At 36.7% G+C, this 17,791-nt stretch overlaps 1 long non-coding RNA gene across 1 annotated transcript; it reads left to right on the top strand.

The window, feature by feature from the left end:
* Positions 1 to 601: 601 nt before the first annotated feature.
* LOC116529434 lies at positions 602 to 15,595 on the top strand. The gene is made up of 3 exons (XR_004259505.1): positions 602 to 760; positions 9,211 to 9,213; positions 15,583 to 15,595. It is a non-coding gene; the product is annotated as an uncharacterized LOC116529434 (long non-coding RNA).
* The last annotated feature ends 2,196 nt before the right edge of the window (positions 15,596 to 17,791 follow it).

Genomic DNA, 17,791 nt, shown 5'->3' with positions numbered 1-17,791 from the left:
CTTTTTCTCACCTGATTGCCCTGGCCAGAGCTTCCAATACAATGTTGAATGGAGTGGTGGGAGAGGGCATCCTTATCTTGTGCCGAATTTCAAGATTTTGCTTCTAGATTTTGCCCATTCAGGATGACATTGGCTGTGGGTTTGTCATAAATGGCTCTTACTATTTTGAGATATGTTCCATTGATACCTAGTTTATTGAGAGTTTTTAGCATAAAGGGCTGTTAAGTATTGTTGAAGGACTTCTCTGCATCTATAGAGATAATCATGTGGTTTTTGTCATTGGTTCTGTTTACGTGATGGATTACGGTTATAGATTTACATATGTTGAACCAGCCTTGCATCCCAGGGATGAAGCCGACTTGATTGTGATTGATAAGCTTTTTGATGAGCTGTTGGATTTAGTTTGCCAGTATTTTATTGAAGATTTTCACATCAATGTCCATGAATATTGGCCTGAAATTTTCTTTGTTAGTGGTGCCAGGTTTTGGTATCAGGATGATGTTGGTCTCATAAAATGAGTTAGGGAGGGTTTCCTCTTTTTGTATTGTTTGGAATAGTTTCAGAAGGAATGGTACCAACTCTTTGGTACCTCTGGTAGAATTTGGTTGTGAACCCATCTGGTCCTGGACTTTTTTTGGTTGCTAGGCTATTAATTGTTACCTGAATTTTAAGCCTTGCTATTGGTATATTCAGAGATTCAACATCTTCTTGGTTTAGTCCTGGGAGTGTGTAAGTGTCCAGGAATTTATCCATTTCTTCTGTATTTGCATAGAGGTGTTTGTAGTAATCTCTGATGGTAGTTTGTATTTCTGTGGTGTTGGTGGTGATATCCCTTTTATCATGTTTTATTGCATCTATTTGGTTCTTCTCTCTTTCTTTTTATTAGTCTGGCTAGCAGTCTATTGGTTTTGTTGATCTTTTCAAAAAACTAGCTCCTGGATTTATTGATTTTTTTTTGAAGGGTTTTTTTGTGTCTCTATCTCCTTTAGTTCTGCTCTGTTCTTATTTCTTGTCTTCTGCTAGCTTTTGAATTTGTTTGATCTTGCTTCTCTAGCTCTTTTAATTTTGATGATAGAGTGTCGATATTAGATCTTTCTTTGCTTCTCATATAGGCATTTGGTGCTATAAATTTCCCTCTAGACACTGATTTAAATGTGTCCCAGAGATTCTGGTACATTGCATCTCATTCTAATTGGTTTCGAAGAACATCTTTATTTCTGCCTTCATTTCATTATATATCCAGTAGTCATTCAAGAGCAGGTTGTTCAGGTTCCATATAGTTGTGTAGTTTTGAGTGAGTTTCTTAATCCTAAGTTCTAACTTGATTGCACTGTGGTCTGAGAGACTGTTATGATTTCCATTCTTTTGCATTTGCTGAGGAGTGATTTACTTGCAATTATGTGGTCAATTTTAGAACAAGTGTGATGTGGTGCTGAGAAGAATGCATATTCTGTGGATTTGGGGTGGAGAGTTCTGTAGATGTCTATTAGGTCCATTTGGTTCAGATCTGAGTTCAACTCTTGGATATTCTTTTTAATTTTCTGTTTTGTTGTTCTGTCTAATGTTGATAGTGGGGGTGTTAAAGTCTCCCACTATTATTGTGTGGGAGTCTAAATCTTTTTTTAGGTCATTGAGAACTGCATACTTAAGGTTAATTTTGATCAAATATACTCAAGGGGCTTGATTATAAGTAGAGCATGAATGGGTTTGTGACTTTCTGAGTGAATTTTGAACATGCATTAAAATACTAGGACACTTCAGAATCTAGTAAAATGTACGACTTAGTGTACTACCCTGATTAAAATCTTTGGTAATGTAAACATTTTGTACCCTTTATTTTGTTTGGGGAAAAAGCCTACTTCAATAAGGAGACTCCATCTGTTTGTGTCTATAGAGGGAAAGAATTTTAGAAGTCAGGAAGAGAAGATATTTTAACAGTTTTGTGATATATTGAATGTATTTCAAGTAATTTTATCTAAAAACCAGCATGGGAATTGGTAATGCCATCAACTCTGACACGAGTTTTTGATCTCAGTATTTACCCCAACTACATAGTTGTTTTAATGTTTAATTATTCCCTTGAACAGTTGATTTCATTTGAGATGTTGTTTTTCATTTACAATCATCTACAGTTGATAACAACCTGAATATTTTAAACAACCTCTGCTATTAATATACTTTGTTTCCTGCTGAATACATTTCTCCTATAAAGGGCTTATACAGCGTATTATTTTGATTCAGTTGGTTTAGACTACTAAGAGTCACTTGAGAAAGATTGTTTATTTGTATGCTGTAAGAAAGCACTTGGTATTATTACATCTTTGGGGGAAATATCCTCAGTTTTTAAAAATCATATTGCATCTGGTTTCATCTTCGTGGCACTTTTTATATTAGAATGACACTCTTACTTATAAATGAGATTCCAAAATGTTAGGTACTTTCTAAAGGATATATGCAGGGAAAACAATTGTTGGGATTCACGGATAAAACATAGCCTAATTATTTTGAGAAAGAAGAGATGAGCAGATACCCTATTTCTGTCCTTTCTTAATCTACTTTCATGAACTCCCAAGAATCCCTTTCCATATCCTATTTTGGTCCATCTGCTACAGGCTAAAAGTAAGACCTTCTCTGACCTTTGTGATCTTTTCAAGTTAATTACCTCATTGTACCTCAATTTTCTTATCTATAAATTAGGAGTAATAAATTGTACCTACCTTATAGGGTTATGAGGGCTAAATATGGGTGGAGTATCTAAATCAGTGCCTTATAAAATCTACCCAATTAATATTGGCTGAATTCCTTTCATCATTATCATCATCATCATTAGGCTCTCTGTTTTGGTTAGTGTGCCTGTAGCTATTCCAACAGAGAATGCAGCATCCAAGGAATCTTGTAACTCATTCTTCTTCCATTCTTCACTGTTCATCAACCATTATCTCTTGATGTTTCCTATTACCTAGCCATAGCTGAAGCCATCATCAGAACACCCCTGAACTATTCTAACCCTGGAAGGGTCCACTTTCTTTCTTCAATTTATGTTTCACTTCATCCCAGAGTTCCAGCTCTGAAACAAACTAGATGATCTCTCCATCAGATCCAGGTGGGTACCACCTCACTGGTCACCACCTTCCTTTACATATAGAAATGTCTCCTTACTTTAGATAATTATTTCCCAAATGCTTAACCTGGAGTCTTTAAAATGCAGACAAATGAATTAATATATCTTGGATCCTCCATGTGTATTCCTTACTGGGAAGACCAGATAACCATCTTCTGAATGTTATTTTCATTCAGAGAATTTCTATCCTACAATACAGGGCATGCAGTGTCATTTTCAGCAATATGAGTGGAACATGAGGCCATTATCTCAGTGAAACAACTCAGAAAGACAAATACTGTGTATTTTCACTTATAAATGGGAGCTAAATAAGGTATATACATGGATATAGAGTGCAAACTTATAGACAGTGGATATTTGGAAGGGTGGGAGGGAAGTGGATGACGAGATATCACTTAATGAGTACAATGTTTGTAATTCAGTTGATGGAATATATATAATTCAGGTAATGGATATGCTAAAAGGCCTGACTTCACACTATGCAAAATGTCCATGTAACAATATGACACTAGTATTCCTTAAATATGTGCAAATAAAAATAAAGATAATTGTGCATCTTTAAGTCAAGGAATCAGTGTGACCAGAACAAACTTGGGTTCAAATTCTAGTTTTACTGCATTTCAACTCTATAGTTTTAATTTTCAGAGCCTTATTTTCCTTGCTTGTAAAGTAGGATCATAATAGCTATCTTCAAAATTATTGTGAAAAAATCTGAAAATTTGAAATTGCATAAGCCATTAGCAAATGCAAAAAATGGATTGTTAAGCAGTGTCTCAGAAAATAAAGATGAAAGTACTGAACTAGGAAAATTTGTAATGAAAATTTCTGTAATTTTGTAATAAGAACAAGGAGATTTTTCTAAGTATGTGATAGAAGAAGTCAGAAGGTATAAAAGGAAAAAAATGATAAATTTACTTACAAAATAATTATTTAAATAACCACAAATAAAAAAGCATAAATCCAGCGGTCAAATGCAGAACTTGGAAAAACTGTTAGCAACCTGCAGACAAAAGGTTCATTTCTTTACTGACAGTAAGAAAAAAACTAACAATTCCAGAAAAAAATGGGGCAAAAGATACGCATGATAGTAAACAGACAAAATAGAAATGGCTCTTAAACATTTAAGATGCTGATTCTTACTCCTAACAAGACAAAATTCAAATTAAAGTCACAATTTGGCTGGGCGCAGTGGATCATGCCTGTAATCCCAACACTTTGGGAGGGTGAGGCCAGAGGATCACTTGAGCCTAGTTTGAGACAAGCCTGGCCAACATGACAAAACCCTGTTTCTATAGTCCCAGCTACTTGGGAGGCTAGGGTAGAAGCATTGCTTAAGTCCAGGAGGTCGAGGCATCAGTGAGTCAAGATCATGCCCCTGCACTCCAGCCTGAGCAATAGCTGAATCCTGTCTCCAAAACAAAGCAAAAAAAGTCACAAGTTGGTACCAAAGATTAATAAGGTGACTATTGCTCTAGTGTTGAAGATGTAGATAAAGAGGCACTCTCACACATAGCTAACTTTGGGAGAAATTGGCATGCCTTATAGAGAGAAATATGATAATATTAATCAGAATTTCCAATGCACATTTACTTTGACCCAGCAATCTCACTGCTAGGAATATGACCCAAGGACATATCCATAGATAAACAAATTGAAGTAAATACGCAGATAAAATATTAACTGTCACACTATTAACAATTTGGAAAAACCTGAATATCCATCATAATGGGATTGATACCTCATGATACAGCATTACAAATAAGTATCATGTAATAGCACTTAACTAAGATGAGGCAGGTCTATATATACTTCTGTGAAAAAACTATTCAAGGTATGTTAACTATCAATATATATATCAAAGTCTGGAATTTGTAAAAAGAGAAGTATGCAGGTTTAGGTTCTACATGTGTAGATTATATCTGAGGAATAAATTTATATAGATGGATGATAAAAATATATTTTACTATATATAAATATTTTTAAACTCAGATTTGTATTATATTCATATATTGCCTATTCAAAACATAAAAATAATTTAAAAGCAACTTAAATGTAAGAAAAACTTTTATCAGCAGTCCATCTGAGGAAATGTGTATCCTGTTAGTACTTTTTGGTAAAGTTTTCTATCTCCTTGTGTCTTCTGACTACTTCATAGGATAACAACATACATGTAAAATACTGTGGAGTCTGCTGTACTCAATTAATTCCATCACATCAATTGTTGCTGAAAACTTTAGTCAAGAATGGCTAATGTACTTTCTCTGTACTAGTTATTTTTTTGTTCTATTTTCTAGTTTCTGAGTCATATGCTGAGCCACTTCAGTGTTCGAAGTGAGTCCTCATTTCATTTTGGTGTATGCCAGCCCTTGTTGCACTGGCTGCTTTCTTGTATGTTAGCTTGATGTGCCAATTGCAGAGAGAAAGGAAAGGAACGGGAATTCTTTTTAGAATTCTTCTTTTGGAATACATATTGTATGTCAAGCACTGTATTAAATGTTTTGCATGTTTAATATTATATAACATTTATAATAATCATAATTAAGTAGACACTTATTTACAGTCTTCTCAATAACCCAGTGAAGTTACTCTCACCCTTATAATTTTACAAATGAAAAAAACGAGAGCTTAGTTAAATTAAATGACTTAACCAATGGATCACACCAAAGAGGTTTGGCTCAGTGCATATGGCTTCAAAGCCTAACAGCTCTGTCCTATACTGTGCTGTCTTTCACCTCATATTCTAAGTACTGTACATCCTCTAAATTCCATTTTAAAAATACAATGACTTTCTAATACAATATCTCATGCTTTTATCAAATATATTTTATATAGCTAATTCTACGTAAAATTTCATGGCTTTATAAAAAGCAAGAATATTAAAAAAATGTAGTTTTCCTTGGATGTGAATATACTCTGAAATTACTCTTTCAGAATGTCTTCTCTGTGTGAATAGCTTCTCCATTAACCTCAAAGTGACTAAGACCCTCTTGCTTTTGCTAGGACTTTTTGAAGCCACTCTTAAAATGTTCTTGTACTCTCCCCAAAACTTAAATTTAACTAACATGTAATTTTTACTGGAAAAAGTTTATATTTTTAGAGTGTTGGAGTGATTTTTTTTATATTGCAAAAATCGCTGAAAATCCTTTCCAAATAATTTCTATTTCTTCCCCTAAAAGCCTGCCTATGATTACTGTCCACTTTTTCTCTCACTCTCTTCTCCTACACCTCTCTTACTCTCTAGGCTGACCTGTCTTTTACACTATTTCTAAAAATTATCTCAATTTGTCTACCCTACTTCACAAACTAAAACCAAAATATGTACAACTTCAGCAAACTAAAAGCCTCCATTTTGTCAATTTTTTTCTCCTGCAGATCCCAGAATGATCTAAATTTACCTGCCTCCTTAAGTATTGATTATGTTGTGAGATTGTTTCCTATTAATAGATTTCCACAGTTTTAGGATTCTAAAATATCGTCTGGGGTATGTCTCCTGAGAGCCTATTTGCCAGAACTCAGGAGCAATTTTCTATATAACTGTTTGGACTTTAGCTTGTGCCTCTCTGGACTTTGCCATTTAATCATTACATGTATAGCTAAGGAGTTATGAAAGTGTTGGAAATATGCTTAGTTAACATTCATCCAATAAAATGCCTAGTAATATTCATCCAATAAAATGACTTGGGTATAACGTATTTTATACTTGCGTATCCTCAGATCAATAGTGGTGTTTTGGAAAATTTTTTGAGATCTCTAACAAAATTATGCCAGTTATCTTAATTTGACATATCTTTTCTAATACATAGTTAAAATTGTAATACCAGAATGAAACACTCAAAATTGATAAAAAAAAATATGGAGGAGACTATCCAAGATGGCCATTTAGGAACAGCTCAGGATTGCAGCTCCCAGTAAAAGTGCAGAGGGTGAGTGGACACCGCATTTTTATTGCCCACAGACTAGGCAATTCCCAGGCGGAGGGGCTCCACCGGTTGCCAGTGCGGCTGTTTTGGCCAGTGCGGCTGTGCTGGCCGGCGCCGCTGCTTTGCCCCACGTGGCTTTTTTGTCGGCGCCTCGGAGCAGCGGTTCTCCGTACAAAATACACTGGTCCGGGTGCCCTTTTGGCTGGCGATTGGAGCCACGGGAAGTCACCCATTCGTCTGTTTAAAAAGGGGACTGAGCAGGGAACCGGGACAGTAGATTCCAGGGCAAAAAAAGCGCCACAAATCTCAGTGCCGCTGTTTAAGCCAGCAGAGTGAGTCGCCAGGAAAAACACAGACACAGACCCTGGTGCCTCTTCAACAGGCGACTGGAACACCAACTTAAAAAAAAAAAAAAAGGCTCTGAGGCAGGGAGCCAGGCGTTCAGGCTCGGCTGGTCCCACCCCCACAAAAGAACAGCAATCAGAAACTCTCTGGATGAGAATTTCACAGCAAGCGCAGCTGAACCCGGGACGGTCCAGCTCTGTGGGGGAGGGGTGTCTGCCATTACCGAGGCAGCCGGCCACTACGGAGGTAGTCAACCAATGCTGAGGAAGCCCGCCATTGCCAAGGCAACCCGCCATTGCTGAGGCAGCCTGCAGTTGTCAATGCAACCCGCCACTGCAGAGAGGCTCCACCTTAACAGAGGTGGGCCACCATTGCCAAGGCAGTTGTAACTACACCCATATAAACAGGACTGCAGGGAAGCTCACTCGGCAGCTGGGCGGAGCCCACAGCAGCTCAGCAAGCCTCTACAGGCACACAGTGCCTAGGCTACCTCCTTGCTGGGCAGAGCAGCTCTGAAGGAAAAAAAAAAAAGAAGGCAGCGGCATAACAGAAACTCATAAAGCCCTATATCCCTGGGACAGAGCACCTGGGAACAAAAAGCAGTTTATGCGTTCTGCTGCAACAGACCTAAACGTATCTGCCTAGCAGCTCCGAATGAAAAACGGAGCTCAAAGCTCAGCATTTGAGCTCCTATAAAGAAGAGACTGTCTCCTCAAGCAGCTCCCTGGCCCCTGTATATCCAAACAGCCACCTCATATAGGAGAGATCAGACTGGCACTTGGTGGGTATCCTTCTGGGACAAAGATAGCAGAAGAAGAAAACTGGCAACAACCCTTACTGTTCAGCAGCTGCTGCAGGTGATCCCCAGGTAAGCAGGGCCTGGAGTGGACCTCAGCAGACCTACAGCAGAGGGGCCAGACTATCAGAAGGAAAATCAAGAAACAGAAATAACCTCATCATCAACAAACAGAAGGTCAATCTGAAAGATTTGAGACCCAATCTGAAAGCCATCAACTACAAAGTCGACAGGTGGATAAATCCTTAAAGATGGGAAGAAACCAGTGCAAAAAGGATGAAAACACCCGAAACCAGAACACCTCTCCTTCTAAAAGGGATCACAACTCCTCACCAGCAAGGGATCAAGTTTGGATGGAGAACGAGTGTAATGAAATGACAGAATCAGACTTCAGAAGGTGGGCAGTAAGAAACTTCTGTGAACTAAAAGAACATGTTCTAACCCAATGCAAAGAAACTAAGAACCTTGAAATGCTAACAAGAATGGACAAAATAGAACGGAATATAAATGAATTGATGGAGCTGAAAAACACAACACGAGAACTTCACGAAGCATGCACAAGTATCAACAGCCGAATTGACCAAGCAGAAGAAAGGAATCAGAGGTTGAAGATCAACTCAAGAAATAAAACAGGAAGGCAAGGATAGAGAAAAAAGGATAAAAAGGAATGAACAAAATCTCCAAGAAATGTGGGACTATGTGAAAAGACCTAATCTACGTGTGATAGGTGTACCTGAACGCAATGAAGAGAATGAATCCAAGCTGGAAAATACTTTTCAGGATATTATCCAGGAAAACTTCCCCAACCTAGCAAGGCAGGCAAATATTCAAGTCCAGGAAATACAGAGAACATCACAAAGATATTCGTCAAGAAGAGAAACCGCAAGGCACAAAATCGTCAGATTCACCAGGGTTGAAATTAAGGAGAAAATACGAAGGGCAGCCAGAGAGAAAGGTCGGGTTACCCACAAAGGGAAGCCCATCAGACTCACAGCAGATCTCTCAGCAGAAACCCTACAAGCCAGAAGAGAGTGGGGGCCAATATTCAACATCCTTAAAGAAAAGAGCTTTCAATCCAGAATCTCCTATCCAGCCAAACTAAGCTTCATAAGTGAAGGAAAAATAAAATCCTTTGTGAACATGCAAGTACTCAGAAATTTCATCACCACCAGGCCAGCTTTACAAGAGCTCCTGAAAGAGGCTCTACATATATAAAGGAACAACCAGTACCAGCCACTCCAAAAACATGCCAAATGGTAAAGAGAATCACCACAGTGAAGAATCTGCATCAACTAATGGGCAAAACAGTCAGCTAACACCAAAATGGCAGTATCAAATTCACATGTAACAATATTAACCCTAAATGTAAATGGACTAAATGCCCCAATCAAAAGACACAGACTGGCAAATTGGATAAAAAGCCAAAACCCATCGGTGTGCTATATCCAGGAAACCCATCTCACATGCAAGGATACACAAAAGCCCAAAATAAAGGGATGGAGGAAGATTTACCAAGCAAATGGAGAGCAAAAAAAAGCAGGAGTTGCGATTCTCATCTCTGATGAATTAGGTTTTAAAGCAACAAAGATCAAAAGAGACAAAGAAGGACATTACATAATGGTAAAAGTATCAATGCAACAAGAAGAGCTAATGATCCTAAATATACAGGAGCACCCAGATACATAAGGCAAGTTCTTAATGACTTACAAAGAGACTTAGTCTCCCACACAATTATAGTGGGAGACTTTAACACCCCATTGTCAATATTAGACAGATCAACCAGACAGAAAATTAACAAAGATATCCAGGACTTGAACTCAGACCTGGACCAAGCAAACCTAATAGACATTTACAGAACTCTCCACCCCAAATCCACAGAATATGCATTCTTCTCAGCACCACATCACACCTACTCTAAAATTGACCACATAATTGGGAATAAATCACTCCTCAGCAAATGCAAAAGAATGGAAATCATAACAAACAGTCTCTCAGACCACAGTGCAATCAAGTTAGGACTCAGAATTCAAAAACTAACCCAGGACTGCACAGCTTCATGGAAACTGAACAATTTGCTCTTGAATGTTGACTGGATAAACAATGAAACGAAGACAGAAATAAAGATGTTCTTCAAAACCAATGAGAATGAAGACACAACTTACCAGAATCTCTGGGACACATTTAAAGCAGTCTCTAGAGGAAATTATATATCAATAAGTGCCCACATGAGAAGCAAGGAGAGATCAAAAATTGACACCCAATCATCAAAACTGAAAGAGCTAGAGGAGCAAGATCAAAAAACCTCAAAGTCTAGCAGAAGACAAGAAATAGCTAAGATCAGAGCAGAACTGAAGGAGATAGAGACACAAAAAACCCTTCAAAAAATCAATAAATCCAGGAGCTGGTTTTTTGAAAAGATCAACAAAATAGACAGACCACTAGCCAGATTAATAAAAAAGAAAAGGGAAAAGAATCAAATAGATGCAATAAAAAATGATAAAGGGGATATCACCACAGATTCCACAGAAATTCAAACCATCATCAGAGGTTATTACAAACAATTCTATGCACACAAACTAGTAAACCTGGAAGAAATGGATAAATTCCTGGACACTTGCTTCCTGCCAAGCCTAAACCAGGAAGAAGCCGAAACCCTGAACAGACCCATAACAAGGTCTGAAGTTGAGGCAGCAATTAAGAGCTTACCACCCAAAAAAAGTCCTGGTCCAGACGGGTTCACAGCTGAATTCTACCAGACATACAAAGAGGAGCTGGTACCATTCCTTATGAAACTATTCCACACAATACAAAAAGAGAGAATTCTTCCCAAATCATTTTATGAGACCAACATCATGCTGATTCCAAAACCCAGCAGAGACTCAACAAGAAAAGAAAACTTCAGGCCAATATCCATGATGAACCTAGATGCAAAAATCTTCAATAAAATACTGACAAGCCAATTGCAACAGCACATCAAAAAGCTTGTCCACCATGATCACATAGACTTCATCCCGGGGATGCAAGGCTGGTTCAACATATGCAAGTCTATAAACGTAATTCACCATATAAACAGAACCAAAGACAAAAACCACATGACTATCTCAATTGATGCAGAGAAGGCTTTTGACAAAATTCAACAGCGCTTTATGGTAAAAACCCTCAATAAGCTAGGTATTGATGGAATGTATCTCAAAATAATAAAAACTATTTACAACAAACCAACAGCCAATATCATACTAAATGGGCAAAAACTAGAAGCATTCACCTTGAAATGTGGCACTAGACAAGGTTGCCCTCTCTCACCACTCCTATTCAACATAGTACTAGAAGTTCTAGCCAGAGCAATCAGGCAAGAAAAAGAAATAAAGGGTATTCAAATAGGAAAGGAGGAAATCAAATTGTCTCTATTTGTAGATGACATGATTGTATATCTAGTAGACCCCATCATCTCAGCCCCAAACCTCCTGAAACTGATAAACAACTTCAGCAAAGTCTCAGGATACAAAATCAATGTGCAAAAATCACATGCATTCCTATACGCCAATAACAGACTTAAAGAGAGCCAAGTCAAGAACAAACTTCCATTCACAATTGCCACAAAGAGAATAAAATACCTAGGAATAAACTAACAAGGAACATAAAGGCCCTCTTCAAAGAGAACTACAAGCCACTGCTCAACGAAATAAGAGAGGACACAAACAGATGGAGAAACATCCCATGCTCATGGTTAGGAAGACTCAATATCGTGAAAATGGCCATACTGCCCAAAGTAATTTACAGATTCAATGCTATCCCCATCAAGCTACCAATGACCTCCTTCACAGAACTGGAAAAAACCACCTTAAAGTTCATATGGAACCAAAAGAGAGCCCGCATAGCCAAGTCAATTCTAAGCAAAAAGAACAAAGCGGGAGGCATCACACTACCGGACTTCAAGCTATACTACAAGTCTACAGTAATCAAAACAGCATGGTACTGGTACCAAAACAGAGATATAGACCAATGGAACAGAATAGAGGTCTCGGACGCAGCGCAACACGTCTACAACCATCTGATCTTTGACAAACCATACAAAAACAAGCAATGGGGAAAGGATTCCCTGTTTAATAAATGGTGTTGGGAAAGCTGGCTAGACATATGCAGAAAGCAGAAACTGGACCCCTTCCTGACACCTTACACTAAAATTAACTCCAGATGGATTAAAGACTTAAACATAAGACCTAACACCATAAAAACCCTAGAAGAAAATCTAGGCAAAACCATTCAGGACATAGGTGTAGGCAAGGACTTCATGACCAAAACACCAAAAGCATTGACAATAAAAGCCAAAATAGACAAATGGGACCTAATCAAACTCCACAGCTTCTGCACAGCAAAAGAAACAGTCATTAGAGTGAATCAGCAACCAACAGAATGGGAAAAAATTTTTGCAGTTTACCCATCTGACAAAGGGCTGATATCCAGAATTTACAAAGAACTAAAAGAGATTTACAAGAAAAAAACTAACAAGCCCATTCAAAAGTGGGCAAAGGATATGAACAGACACTTTACAAAAGAAGACATACATGAGGCCAACAAACATATGAAAAAATGCTCATCATCACTGGTCATCACAGAAATGCAAATCAAAACAACATTGAGATACCATCTCACGCCAGTTAGCATGGCAATCATTAAAAAATCTGGAGACAACAGATGCTGGAGAGGATGTGGAGAAATAGGAACACTTTTACACTGTTGGTGGGAGTGTAAATTAGTTCAACCATTGTGGAAGACAGTGTGGCAATTCCTCAAGGACCTAGAAATAGAAATTCCATTTGACCCAGCAATCCTATTACTGGGTATATATCCAAAGGATTATAAATCATTCTACTATAAGGACACGTGCACATGAATGTTCATTGCAGCACTGTTTACAATAGCAAAGACCTGGAACCAACCCAAATGCCCATCAATGATAGACTGGATAGGGAAAATGTGGCATATATACACCATGGAATATTGTGCAGCCATCAAAAACGATGAGTTCATGTCCTTTGTAGGGACACGGATGAACCTGGAAACCATCATTCTCAGCAAACTGACAGAAGAGCAGAAGATCAAACACCGCATGTTCTCACTCATAGGTAGGTGCTGAGCAATGAGAACACATGACACGGGGAGGGGAGCACTACACACTGGGGTCAGTTGGGGGGAAATGGGGAGGGACGGTGGGGAGTGGGGAGAGATAGCAAGGGGAGAAATGCCAGATGTAGGTGATGGGGAGGAAGGCAGCAAATCACACTGCCACGTGTGTACCTATGCAACAATTTTGCATGTTCTTCACATGTACCCCAAAACCTAAAATGCAATAAAATAAATAAATGGAGAAAAAAAAAGGATTGATTTGTGGAGAATTGACACATTTATAATATTGATTGTTCCTACTCAATAACTAGTAGCTTTACAATACTCAGTCTTCCTACTTCTCAGACGCAATGGCTCAGACCTGTAATCTCTGCACTTTGGGAAGTCAAGATGGGAGGGTCCCTGGAGGCCAAGAGTTTGCAACTAGCCTTGGCAACATGGTGAGACATTTTCTACCAAAAAATAAATGCGTAAATAAATCGTCTTACTTTGAATTTTTGTAGGTTTTCTTGTATGCCGCCAAATAAAATTTATTCCTGGGTATTTTATCTTCTATGATGAATGATATATTTTTCTAACTGTAAAAGTCAGTATGTGAGAAATATTAAACCTTACAGATGTTGGAAGTTCAGTTTAAAGGAACTTATTTTTCTAGAGCAATTTGACATCCCATCATCTCCATATTTTAGTGTGTATTTTAAAAAAACATTGTTACCTAATTACAATACAACCATCAAGATCAGAAAAATTAATATTGGTAAATTACTATACCATTACAGTACAGTACAGTTTGACCTCATTCAAATTTGGCCGATTGTTCTGATAATGTCCATTCTAGTAAAACAATTTAATTCAAAATTTCATGTTGTTCTGGTCAATGTTCTGTTTTATGCCAGTACCATACTGTTTTTTGTTTTGTTTTGTTTTTGTTTGAGACAGAGTCTCACTCTCACATCTGTCGCCAGGCTAGAGTACAGTGTCACGATCTTGGCTCACGGCAACCTCCAACTCCCTGGTTCAAGTGATTCTCCTGCCTCAGCCCCCTGAGTAGCTGGGGTTATAGGCACGTGCCACCACACCCAGCTAATGTTTGTATTTTTAGTAGAGACAAGGTTTTACCATGTTGGCCAGGATGGCCTCAGTCTCCTGACCTCATGATCCACCTGCCTTGGCCTCTCAAGGCATCAGCCTCTGCACCTGGCCCATACTGTTTTAATAGCTTTATATTTTGAAATCAGTGTGATATTTGTAGCTTTGTTTGTCCTTTTATCTTGAGATTGCTTTGACTCTTAAGGATTTTGCTGTCTTATCTCTTCAATTTCTTTCAGCCTAGAATAGTTTCTCAGTTTTCTTTGACTTTCGTGACCTTGATACTGGGAGACTACAAAGCAGTTATTTTGTAGAATATCTTTCAATTTGATTTGTTTGATATTTCCTCATGATCAGGTTTGAGGTAGACATCTTTGTCAGAAATATCACAGGAGTGATTTCATGTTCTCACTCCATCTTATCAGGGGCCATATGAGCTCAGTTTGTCCCACTCTTGATGATATTCACTTTAATAATGATTAAGGTGATATATGGAGAGCTGCCCAGCTATAAATGTACTCTTTTAAAATTAATATGTTGTGTGAAGATGCATTTTAAGGTGTGTAACTATTCCATTTCTCATGAAATATTAAATTAACATTAAATAAATACATTACCCATTTTTTATTTGGGTTTAAAAATAAAAAAGATATAAACTCTACATTTTCTATTTTAATAAAAGTGTTTTAATGAGTTACTACTGTATGTTTTGATCACATTATTTAGTTTGGACACTGGTAGTCACTCAGGTTGGTTTGAGCATTTCTTTGCTTCTGACACAGTGAGATTTTTCAGGCTCTTTTCATATTTTCTTTGTCTGATCCCTGGAATCGGCCATTTTCTCTAAGAGCCCTGGTTTATTTTAATGAAAATTTGTATTTAGAACTCAAGATCTAGGTGCTCTGTTTATTGATCTTAGGATGTCATTGTTCCCAGGCCCTCTCAGTGGACAGATACAGGAAATACAAATTCACATTTATATTTGTTTATATATCAATTTATATATATTAAAAACTGTGAGTTTACACTGATTTCTTTAATCCTAATGTAGCACCACAGGCTTATTCTGATCTTCTCCTTTTCTGTATTTCTAGCTCCCATCTCTGAAGTGAGAAAGCTTTCTCCTATTAAATTTAAAATAACATTAAAAAAAATTGTACTTTAGGTTCTGGTTTTTTGAGCAGTTTTCTTGTTTATAATCTATCTTCCATATTCACTGCCATCCTGTCTATCTCCATTCTGACATTTAGCTCTGGGACACGCCCTCTGCCTCATACCTCACAACTGCCCTCCTTACCTGTCTGGTTTCTGAAACTGCACAGGCCCATCCCAAAATGTGGATGCCCTCCACACTCTGTCTTGGATGCTGTGATACCTTACCTTTCACCCCACCTGCTCTGGGCATAGATGTCTACCATCTGCTGCTGTCCCAATGGCTTTAGGACTCACTGTTCAAGGAAAAGAGGAAGCTGTTGAATTAGTTACTTCTGAAATTAACCACTTCAGCGAGTTAACTAATGGGTTTCTGGTCTATCTGTATAATTATAACAATAGCAAAAACTGAGTTGCATCTCTTTCTCTAATTTTTATATCTTGTACATTTCTTTTATTAAATTGTGTCCTGTGGTGCATTCAGAATTCATAGCACTAATATGTATCTTTATCTTGTTCCTGAATTTAATACTATTGCTTCTGGTGTTTCAACAAGCTTCTATCTTTTGGTTTGATCTATTTACTAGCTTAAAAAAATAAACATTTTTCAATGTAAGATGCTAAGAACTATGTTGAAGATTATTGAATACTTTTTCTGTATTTGGGGAGATTATAATTTTAAAATTTTTGACTTATTGTGGAAAATTACATTGCTATATTCTCTCATTAACTTTGATTACTTGGATAAATCTTACTTTGTTATATGATCTTTACTCTGTTAAAGTGTTGCTGGGCACTATATCCTTATATATTCTTTTGAAAATACTCATCTATATTTGTAAGTGAGATTCATCTCTGGTTTTCTTTTTCATGTCTTGTCATATTTGCATCTAATTCTTTTGCTTGCTTCATCAAATACATTGGAAAACTTTCCTATGTTCTGAATTATTTATCAAGCATAAGTATTGTCACTTCCATGAAGATTTGATGAAATCCACTGTGATAATGCCTTGTTTGATAACTGTGTGTATAGGTGTGTGTGTGCGTGCACACACATTTGTGGTGAAGGAAAACTGCTTTTAGATTTTTCTCCCATCTTTTCAAGGCAATTAATTTACTTAACCTTTTCTCTTTCTTCTAATGTCAAATACAAATAATACATATTTTCCTTAAAAATCATTTTTGTTTAGTTTCAATTCTTTTGACCTTACATGTTTGTGTAAACACTTTTCTGATTTCTTTTATAATGATATATATTGTTAGTTAGTTCCCAATTTTATTTCTTACATTGAGTACTTATGCCATACTTTTTGTTTAGATATGCCTGTGATTTACTTTTTTCTTTCAAAGGAACCAGCTCTTGATTTTTACTTTTTATTTTTTCTGTTTCATAAATTTATTAATTGCTTTTCTTTGCTTTTCCTTTCCATTTTTCTTTTGTATTTTAATTTTCTTGCACTACTTGAGTTAAATGCTAATTTTTTATTTTATTCCGTTTTTTTCTTGTAATATCAACTATTTTTTTCTTCAGAGAAATACTTTATATTCCATAGGCTTATGAAATATTCACTATTTTTACTTTATAGTTTTAATATCCTCTTAATTTAAGAATAAAATTTCCCACATGATTAATATATGTAAAATCTCCTATATCCTTAATGATTCATTTTCTATTTGATTTTTGTTTGATGACAAAGGGAAGTTATTGTGTGGTTTATTTTGCCTCCATTTGTACCTGCAATTTTTGCTTTATGAATTTTGATGCTGTACAATTTGGAACAAAAATGTTTAATAGTTTGATTCTATACCTAAATCAAATCTATACCTAAATCAATCTATGCCTAAATCAAATCAAAACTTTAGACAATGCATATCACAACCTAGTATGAAATGAGAAAAATTTCCCTCTTCACATGTTGATTTTATTACAAGAAATATGTTTAAGTCTTTGGTCAGTTATATTTATGTCTTTAAATATTATTAAACCTTTATTTTTAATATTTCTTTATTATCTACTTTGTAAAAGAATATGTACAGATATATATTTTCTCTTTTCTGCTGAAACTTCACATTTGTTACTCATTATTATACTCTCTTCATTATAATCTATTAATAATTTATGTTAATGTTTACAAAATTTGCCTACTTTATTAGTATAGTTTGCATACTATTTACGCCTTAGTTGTATGGGTATGTGATTTCTTCACCCAGTGCTTACTAGGCTAAAATTGATATCCAAAT

The sequence above is a fragment of the Sapajus apella genome, unplaced genomic scaffold (assembly GCF_009761245.1).
Source record: "Sapajus apella isolate SASKATOON/1434 unplaced genomic scaffold, GSC_monkey_1.0 scaffold3, whole genome shotgun sequence".
Taxonomy (NCBI): domain Eukaryota; kingdom Metazoa; phylum Chordata; class Mammalia; order Primates; family Cebidae; genus Sapajus; species Sapajus apella.
Note: the sequence above shows the minus strand (reverse complement) of the source record. Positions and strands in the feature narration are given on the sequence as shown.